Below are 9217 nucleotides of genomic sequence, written 5' to 3'. Positions count from 1 at the left end.
CGCTCTCAGGACAGGGAAAACCTGGATTTTCACCTGGAAAAGAAGAATCACAGAAGGACAGCGTTGGAAGGGGCCTCCGAGGTCATCTAGTCCAGCCCCCGTCCTACTCAAGCGGCAGATCCTTACAGAATAACAGCGTTGGAAGGGGCTTCAGAGGTCATCTAGTCCAACCCCCTGCCCTGATAGGTTGGGAAGAGCCAAGCTCCTGTTCTTAGAGACCCCTCCCCACTTTGGAGATAAACTATTGGGGGGGGGTTACCCCACTAGAGGCTTCTGACCAAGCAATGACAGACAGTTCTCGACTTACAACACTTAGTGACCGTTTGAAGTTACAACGGCCCTGAAAAAAATTGACTCACAACCATTTTTCTTACTTATGGACTGTGGCAGCATCACCAAGATCAACATTCAGGCGCTTGGAACGGACTCATATTTATGACGGTCATTATCAGGATTACGCAATCCCTTTTGTGACCTTCTGGCCAGCCACATCAACGGGGGAGCTGGATTCACTTAACAACAGTGTTATTCACTTAGCGATTTACTGAACCCCTGGGGCCTAAAAGGTCATAAAGTGGGTCAAATCTCACTCAACCATTGTCTCGCTTAGCCACGGGAAGTTTGGCCTCAAATTGTGGTCGTAAGTTGGAAACCACTTTTGCAGACTGAACCAATAAACCCTCCAGCCGGGATTCAGCCTAACGGTTATGCCAGAGCAGATGCTGGCTCTCCGTTAACCAGGTTAAATGCACCACACGAACAAACCACCATTCTCTGCTTGTTCCCACGCCAACTTCCCATCTCCAACCCACTGTCCCTGGTTTGGGGGGCCGGGGAAGAACACCCCCCCCAAATACACACACACAATCCTTCCAGGGCAAAACTCAACCTGGGTCAGGGAAATCACTTCTGAACAGCGAAGCCCCAAAACGGTGCGAAGCAGGTCAGGGCTGCGAGATCGAATCCTGGCACCAAGTGGGCTCACCGGCATGGGTCCTCCTGTGGGAAGCTCTGGGTCACCCTCTCCACCTCGCGAGACCCCAGGCTGGGACGTCCCCGGCAGGGGACCAGCCCGGCTCAGTACCAGCAACACCGCGAGCAGCAGCCACAGGCCCCGCATGGTCCTCGCAGTCAGAAATGCAGCTCCTGAGGGGTGGCGGGAGAGGCCTCTGCCCGGGAAGGTGGAGGAGAAGGAATGAAGGTTCAAGAGCCGGTCTGGAGGCCTCTTTAAAAAGGGGGAAGGAAGTTCGCCCCCCCCACTGACTTCCGAGGTGGAGGTGGGGGCGGGAAGGGAACATGGGACCCCAGGCAGAAGGAAATTGACTCAGCCCCCGTGTGGAAATTGAGGAACCTGGAGGTTTAATGGATGAGGTTGGGGGCGGTTGGATTCACACAACACCTGGCAGTTTTGGTCGGAGGCATAAAAAACTTTATTTTTTAGAGAGGTTCTCAACCGTCCAAGCAACTCTGCACCTGTTGAACAGCGGGGGGGAGAGCCCAGCCCCACTTGGCTCAGCCGTGTAGAGGCTTCCCCGCAAGGAGGAGACGGCACAGCCAGGAAATGGAGTCCTTCCCTCTTAAAGCATGGCTGGATGGAGGATTCTGGGAATTGGAGTCTTTCCTCTTAAAGCCTGGCTGGATGGAGGATTCTGGGAATTGGAGTCTTTCCCTCTTAAAGCCTGGCTGGATGGAGGATTCTGGGAATTGGAGTCTTTCCTCTTAAAGCCTGGCTGGATGGAGGATTCTGGGAATTGGAGTCTTTCCCTCTTAAAGCATGGCTGGATGGAGGATTCTGGGAATTGGAGTCTTTCCCTCTTAAAGCATGGCTGGATGGAGGATTCTGGGAATTGGAGTCTTTCCCTCTTAAAGCCTGGCTGGATGGAGGATTCTGGGAATTGGAGTCTTTCCTCTTAAAGCCTGGCTGGATGGAGGATTCTGGGAATTGGAGTCCTTCCCTCTTAAAGCCTGGCTGGATGGAGGATTCTGGGAATTGGAGTCTTTCCCTCTTAAAGCATGGCTGGATGGAGGATTCTGGGAATTGGAGTCTTTCCCTCTTAAAGCATGGCTGGATGGAGGATTCTGGGAATTGGAGTCTTTCCCTCTTAAAGCATGGCTGGATGGGGGATTCTGGGAATTGGAGTCTTTCCCTCTTAAAGCATGGCTGGATGGAGGATTCTGGGAATTGGAGTCTTTCCTCTTAAAGCCTGGCTGGATGGAGGATTCTGGGAATTGGAGTCTTTCCTCTTAAAGCATGGCTGGATGGGGGATTCTGGGAATTGTAGTCTTTCCCACTTAAAGCATGGCTGGATGGGGGATTCTGGGAATTGGAGTCTTTCCCTCTTAAAGCATGGCTGGATGGGGGATTCTGGGAATTGTAGTCTTTCCCACTTAAAGCATGGCTGGATGGGGGATTCTGGGAATTGGAGTCCTTCCCTCTTAAAGCATGCAGACTGGGGGATTGTGGGAATTGGAGTCTTTCCCTCTTAAAGCATGTTGGATGGAGGATTCTGGGAGTTGGAGTCCACCCACTTTAAAGCATGCGGACCTCTGAAGAGCTTCAAATTGCCAGGAAACCCTGGTTTAGATAAACTAAGATGCCATCTTCCAAGGCTTACAGGCATCGCTTGATATGACCAACCACAATTAAAGCAGAATTATTATCATCCTGTCAAGGGCTAAAAGAAGACAATTGATGGTGTCACATGGAAGAAATATCCTTCATAACTTTTATTTATTTACATATCATATTTAGAGACCAAACATCTTACAGCAGCCAAAATTGAGAAACTGATCTCATAAGATCCGAATCTGGATACAGGTAGTCCTCAACTTGCAACCATTTACTTAGTGACTGTTTAGCTATGAAAAATAAAATGCCTTTTTTCTATCCCATTCGCATGCTGATCGGTAGACGGTGTCCATTCCGGTGATGGCGGTGGCCGGACCGCAATGCATTGTGGGAGCATCCCTGGCATCCATTATTTTAGGTCACCGTCTTGTTCTCGCTTAAGGGGCTGAAAACTCCCGGCCTGGGAGTCCTGGGCTGCCTCTCGCTCCGGGTTTCCCAGATAAACTTCTTCCACCAAGCTTTGGAGATTTCGGATGCTTCGAGCTGCAATGGGAGAAAGCGAGACGGAGGGAGAAGTCAAAAGAGAGGGACGGATTCTACAAAACGGGGGCGAGGGGGTTAAAAAACAAGCAAACAAAAAGAGGCTGGACTCCTTGTCTTAAGAAAAAAAAAAAAGGGCGGGAGGGGGCAGGTTAAATTAAATTTCCAGGTGCCACACACACACCCAATGTTTTGCTCAAGCAGGCAGGGAGTTTGCAAGTCCGTGGAAAACAAATGTTTTTTCTGCATAATTTACAAGCTCAGGTTATAAAGGTTCATTTAGCCATTGTTGAAAGTTACTGCAGCACGTTACGGCCATTTTTCACACTTACGGCCGTTGTATGTAATGACAGGATTGAAATTTGGGTGCTTGGCAACCAGGGTGTATTTATGAGGGTTGCGGTATCCAGAGGAAGGCCTGATCTTCCGATAAAGTCAGTGGTGGATTCGCTTAACGACAGTGGGATTCGCGTAACGACTGCAGGGATTTGCTAAAAACCATGGCAATGAGGTTGCAAAATCGGACGCGACTCACTTAACAACTCCCTTGCTTAACGAATGAAATTCTGGTCCCCCCCAGTTGTTAAGTGAATCTGGCTCAGATGGTCGCAAAAGGGGAGGAACCCGGGACGCTGCAACCATCATAAATGCTCCATTGTGGTCGTAAGTTGAGAACTACCAGTGAAGGTGTGATACATAAAGGACTTGCTCAATATAGGTAGTCCTCGATTTACCACTGCAGTGGAGCCCAATATTTGTGTTGTTAAGTGAGATGTTTGTTAAGTGAGTTTTGCCCCATTTTATGACCTTTCTTGCCTCAGTTCTTAAGTGAATCACGGCAGTTGATAAGTTAGCAACCCGGTTGTTAAGTGAATCTGGCTTCCCCATTGCTTGCCCGAAGGTCGCAAAAGGGGATCACGTGACTCTGAGACACAGCAACCATATTAAGTATGAACCAGTTGCTAAGCGGCTGAATTTTGATCACATGACCTCAATGGTCGTCAGTGTGAAAAATGGTCATAAGTCACTTTTTTCAGTAACTTTAAACAGTCACTAAATGGTTGTAATTCAAAGACTACCTGTATTAATAGAATAAAATAGAATAAGGATAGAATAAAATATAATAGAATATGGAATATGGAATATGGAATATGGAATATAGAATAGAATAGAATAGAATAGAATAGAATAGAATAGAATAGAATAGAATAAGGGATAAGAATAGAATAGAATAGAATAGAATAGAATAGAATAGAATAGAATAGGGAATAGGGAATAGGGAATAGGGAATAAAGAATGGAATGGAATGGAATGGAATGGAATGGAATGGAATGGAATGGAATAGAATAGAATAGAATAGAATAGAATAGAATAGAATAGGGAATAGGGAATAAAGAATAGAATAGAATAGAATAGAATAGAATAGAATAGAATAGAATAGAATAGAATAGAATAAGGGATAAGAATAGAATAGAATAGAATAGAATAGAATAGAATAGAATAGGGAATAGGGAATAGGGAATAGGGAATAGGGAATAGGGAATAGGGAATAGGGAATAAAGAATAGAATAGAATAGAATAGAATAGAATAGAATAGAATAGAATAGAAGGGACCTTGGAGGTCTTCTAGTCCAACCCCCTGCTTAGGCAGGAAGCCATAGAACATTTCAGACAAATGGTTGAAATACTGATTAACTGTGGCAAGGAGGTTGTAACATGGGGCAAAACTCACTTAACCACTGTCTCACTTAACAACAGGGCTCAATTTTGATCGTAAGTTGAGGACTACCTGAATTTTCAGTCTCCCCTTCCCCCCACCCCAAAAAGAGAATAGATCCTTTAATAAGCGAGATCTTTCCTGGTAGGGCAGCTTTGATTATACTACCTGAGATTATACTACCTGAGATTATACTACCTGAGATTATACTACCTGAGATTATACTACCTGAGATTATACTACCTGAGATTATGCCACCTGAGGCTTCTCAGGAAACAACAGAATGAAAAACTGCTGGTGACCTTCTACCGCTGCACCAGAGAGAGCATTTTAACTTACTGCACCTGTGTCTGGTTTGCCAATTGCACAGAGGCAGATAGGACAGCCACTCCAGAGGGTGAAGGTCATTGCCCAGAGGATCCTGGGTTGCCCTCTCCCCTTTTTGGAAGAGCTTTATAGCTCCTGCTGCCTTAAGGAAGTTCAAAACATCCTCAAAGATCCATCTCATCCTGGGAACCCCCTTTTTTTTGAACTATGACCATCTGGCAGACGATACAAAATAATAAAAACAAGGACAAGTAGGCTGAAAAACAGCTTCTATCCCAGGGCAGGAGCTCTGTTGGATTCTACTGTATAGTGCAGCGTTGGTGTGCTGTCGTTGGTTTCCAATTCAATGTGTGGAGGGTGAAGGATGTGTGTTTGTGTTTATTTTCATGGTCATGATGTGCCCTGAAGATGGTGCTTGATTTCATTGTACGAGCTGCAAGGACAATAAAGTAAAAGTAAAAGTAAACTGTTCCACACCTACACTTATTTTTTTCCTCTGTCTCTCCATTTTTTTCTTAACACGCCTCTTTGCTGGAAGTTTTAATAAAATCGGTCCCGGATGACCCAAAAAAGGGGCCCATATACTTACAGGCAGAGGTTCCAAATGGGACGCCACCACCTCAGGTGCTCCGGAGACAGGTGGGGCCTCCTCAGAGCGAGCTGCCAGGAGAAGCGAGAAGGTGGCCAACACCACCAGCAAGCCGAGCCAAGAAGCCTTCATGGTTTGTTTTCTTCCCCCTAATCCTGGACGACCCACAAACTCTCCTGGATCGCAGGCGTTGTGAGCGCCTCCTCGGTGCTTCTCACGCTTATATGGGCCTGCCCTGATCCCTTTGGGGTTGGTCCACCGGAAGAGAAGTTCGCACACAAAGTGTCACAACCTCCAGCTCCGGCTCTCCCTTCTGGCCTGCAAGAAATCATGACTCAAGGTTGTCTTTGGAGGACCCCACCCTGGCAGTTTCGACATCCAAGCTGACAAATCGTTGTTTGCGAAACGTGACGGGCGCCGAAAATTATTTTTGTGCCCTGCCAAGCCGTCTCTGCCCGTCTGGGTCTCGCCCTTCAGGCCCTCCAAGGATGGGACACGGAGGAGAACATGAGACCATCCCTGCTCAGTGAGAAGATAAGGAGATCCTTCTTCTCTAACCATCCTTTGGCTGGAGAAGAGGAAGCGGGAAGTAGGTCGATGTTCACGAGGACGAAACGTGGACGAAGTTTCCCGGTGAATCAGGGTTTGTTGTGTAAGCTGAGCTAACCGAACATCTCCGGTGTCGTAGATTCAACCCTGGTGACATCGGAAGGGCACTTGTGGTTTTCTTAACAAACCTCTACGGCAGGGGTGGGCAAACTTTTTGGCTCGGGGGCCTCATTGACTTTTAAAATTTGACAGACGGGCCGCCACCTGGTGTCAAAATGTCTGTCATTACAAGTCAAAATCAAATGAATGCAATCATTCAATCATTCACATCAAACCTTAATTCTGTACCAATCTTTGGCGGGCCGGATTAAAAAGACCAACGGGCCGGATGTGGCCCGCGGGCCGTAGTTTGCCCACCCCTGCTCTACGGTGTTATGTTCATCTGAATGCTTTTGCTGGCCTCATAGGCAGTTCTCAACTTACAATTGTTTGTTTAGTGCAGAGGTCCCCAAACTTCGCGACTTGGACTTCAACTCCCAGAATTCTCCAGCCAGCATAGCTCTGGATGATATAAATCAACTTGAAAATCTAAGTGGAACTTCAACTCCCAGAATTCCCCAACATGGCCGGCAGGGGAATTCTGGGACTTGAAGTCCACAAGTCTTAAAGTTGCCAAGTTTGGGGACCCCTGGTTTAGTGACTACTCAAAGCCACAACAGTGCTGAAAAAGTGACTTATGACCAATCCTTGTGCTCACGACCGTCTCTGCCTAACCCACGGTCCTGAGTTCAAAACTTGGTGCACTTGGCAACTAGCCTCACGGTCAAAATTCGGACACTGGCTCGCCTTTATGGCGGCTGCAGTACGACGTCATCACCATTTGTGACCGTCCCAGCTGGCTTCCGACAGGAGAAAGTGGGATTCATTTAGCGACTGTGTGATTCACTTAACGAGTGTGGTGACTCACTTAACGATTGCCCTACTTAGCAATAGGAAGCCCTGATTCCAGTTGTTAAGTTGAGCCCTGCTTATAATAACTAGATTCTGCCTTGGTTCCTTTGAGGCAAACCATGATTAGCTACGGTAGGTAAGTAAGATGTAACAAATGTCTCGCTTAAACAACAGAGATTTTGGTCTCAGTTGTGGCCATAAGTCAAGGATTACCTGCCTAGGACCCGCCTTCCTGCCTCTCGGGGTGTGTATGTGTGTAAATTCACACAACCCTCTAGGCCTGGTTTCCTTTCTGGTTCAGGCATTCAGTCATTGTTGCCTTGTTGGTTGTTGAGAAAATGAGAGTGCCACATTTAACTCCGGTGCTTTTTGTGTTGAATGTCTGTTGTTGTACTGCAAGTTGTTAACGCAACTCATTGTAAAAAAAAACCCAGGCTTTCTAAACCTGGGGCCTTCCTGCCATTTGAAATACCTGAAATTAAACACACCCTTTCTGTTTGGAACAGGTGACGCTTCCATTCTTATTCCCTCTCCCTCCCTCTCTCTCTCTTGTAGGTGCAGCATTGTGTAACCTGTGTCATTTTAGCCCGTGGCCAGTATTTGCCTCCCTCTTGATTAAGGGCTGGAGCAACTTGAGAACCATTCTCCTCTCAAGGTCACTGAGTAAACAGACCAGCGTCTTTCCAAAATATTATAAGCAACCCTTGACTTACGGCTGTTCGTTTAGTTACCGCTCAAAGTCGCCCTGAGGGGAAAAAACTACCCGGGAGTAAGGCAATTGCCACGAGGGTGTGTGGCTGGGTGTTTCCCAACCCACAAAATCCCAGAGGCAAAACAAACGCAACTCCGCTTCAGAAGTTAAATTAGTCTTCCGGGTTGGCTAATTATCCCGAATTACCAGAGGATGATGGAGTTTTGAAGACTCGCTAAGCACGTTTCGAAAATATAATGCAGGTAGTCCTCGACTTACGGCCACATATTGAGCCCAAAATTACTGTGGTTAAGTGAGACATTTATTAAGGGACTTTTGCCCTGTTTTATGACCTTCCTTGCCAGTGTTGTTAAGTGAATCACGGCAGCCGTTACTCACAGGGTCGTTAAGTGAATATGGCTTCCCCCCATTAACTTTGCTTGTCAGAAGGTCGCAAAAGGGGATCATGGGACCCCCGGGACACTGCGACTGTCATAAGTACGAGTCAGTTGCCAAGGATCTGAATTTGTGATCACAGGGATGATACAACAGGAGCAAGCGTAAGAAAAAACGGTTGTAAGTCCCTTTTTTTCAGTGGCGTTGTAACTGAGAATGGTCACAAAACGAACCGTTGTAAATCAAGGCCTACCTGAACTCGACTTAAGCCACAGGAAAATACAGCTACAGGGTCTTTCACACACACACACACACACACACACCCCCCAGATAACCTGGATCTGGCAACTCCTGTTCTCCGAGGAGATTATCCTGGGTGAGAATCGTAGAAGGATTTAGTGGGCACCAGATTGGGCTTATCTCACATTTTAACTATTAGCTAAATAAGGATAAAACTCTGTGGAGAAGGTGAAAAAATCCTTAGGAGAAACAAGAAATAGCAAAAAATGAAATTAAAATTTAAAAAAAGAGGAAGAAAAAAAAAAGAGGAAGAGAGAAAGGAAAAGAAGGCAGGGAAATAAATACGATGTAATCCTTGATTTGCAATGATTTGTTTAGAGACCAAACGGCACTGAAAGTGACTTATGACCCTTTTTCACTTACGACCAACCATTGCAGAATTCCCCCCACCTCCCCGTCACATGATCAAAATTCGGATGCTTGGCAACTGACCTGAATTTATGACGGTGGCTCATGCGATCCCCTTTGGCGACCTCCTGACAAGCAGTCAATGGGGAAGCCCAGATTCACTTAACGACTGTGTGACTAACTTAACAACTGTAGTGATTCACTTAACAACTGTGGCAAGAACAGCTGTCAAATAACTGT

General features: G+C 46.6%; 1 long non-coding RNA gene across 1 annotated transcript; it reads right to left on the bottom strand.

Annotated features, from left to right (window-relative positions):
• Positions 1-2712: 2712 nt before the first annotated feature.
• On the bottom strand, positions 2713-6438 carry LOC148128745 (uncharacterized). Its single transcript, XR_015746129.1, has 2 exons — positions 5743-6438; positions 2713-3112 (listed from the first exon to the last, which is right to left on the bottom strand). It is a non-coding gene; the product is annotated as an uncharacterized LOC148128745 (long non-coding RNA).
• Between the last annotated feature and the right edge of the window lie 2779 nt (positions 6439-9217).

Source organism: Notechis scutatus, chromosome Z, assembly GCF_049901735.1.
Source record: "Notechis scutatus isolate UNSWTSFEM ecotype Mainland chromosome Z, rNotScu1.2, whole genome shotgun sequence".
NCBI classification, from domain to species: domain Eukaryota; kingdom Metazoa; phylum Chordata; class Lepidosauria; order Squamata; family Elapidae; genus Notechis; species Notechis scutatus.
This window is presented reverse-complemented; position numbering and strand designations above follow the sequence as displayed.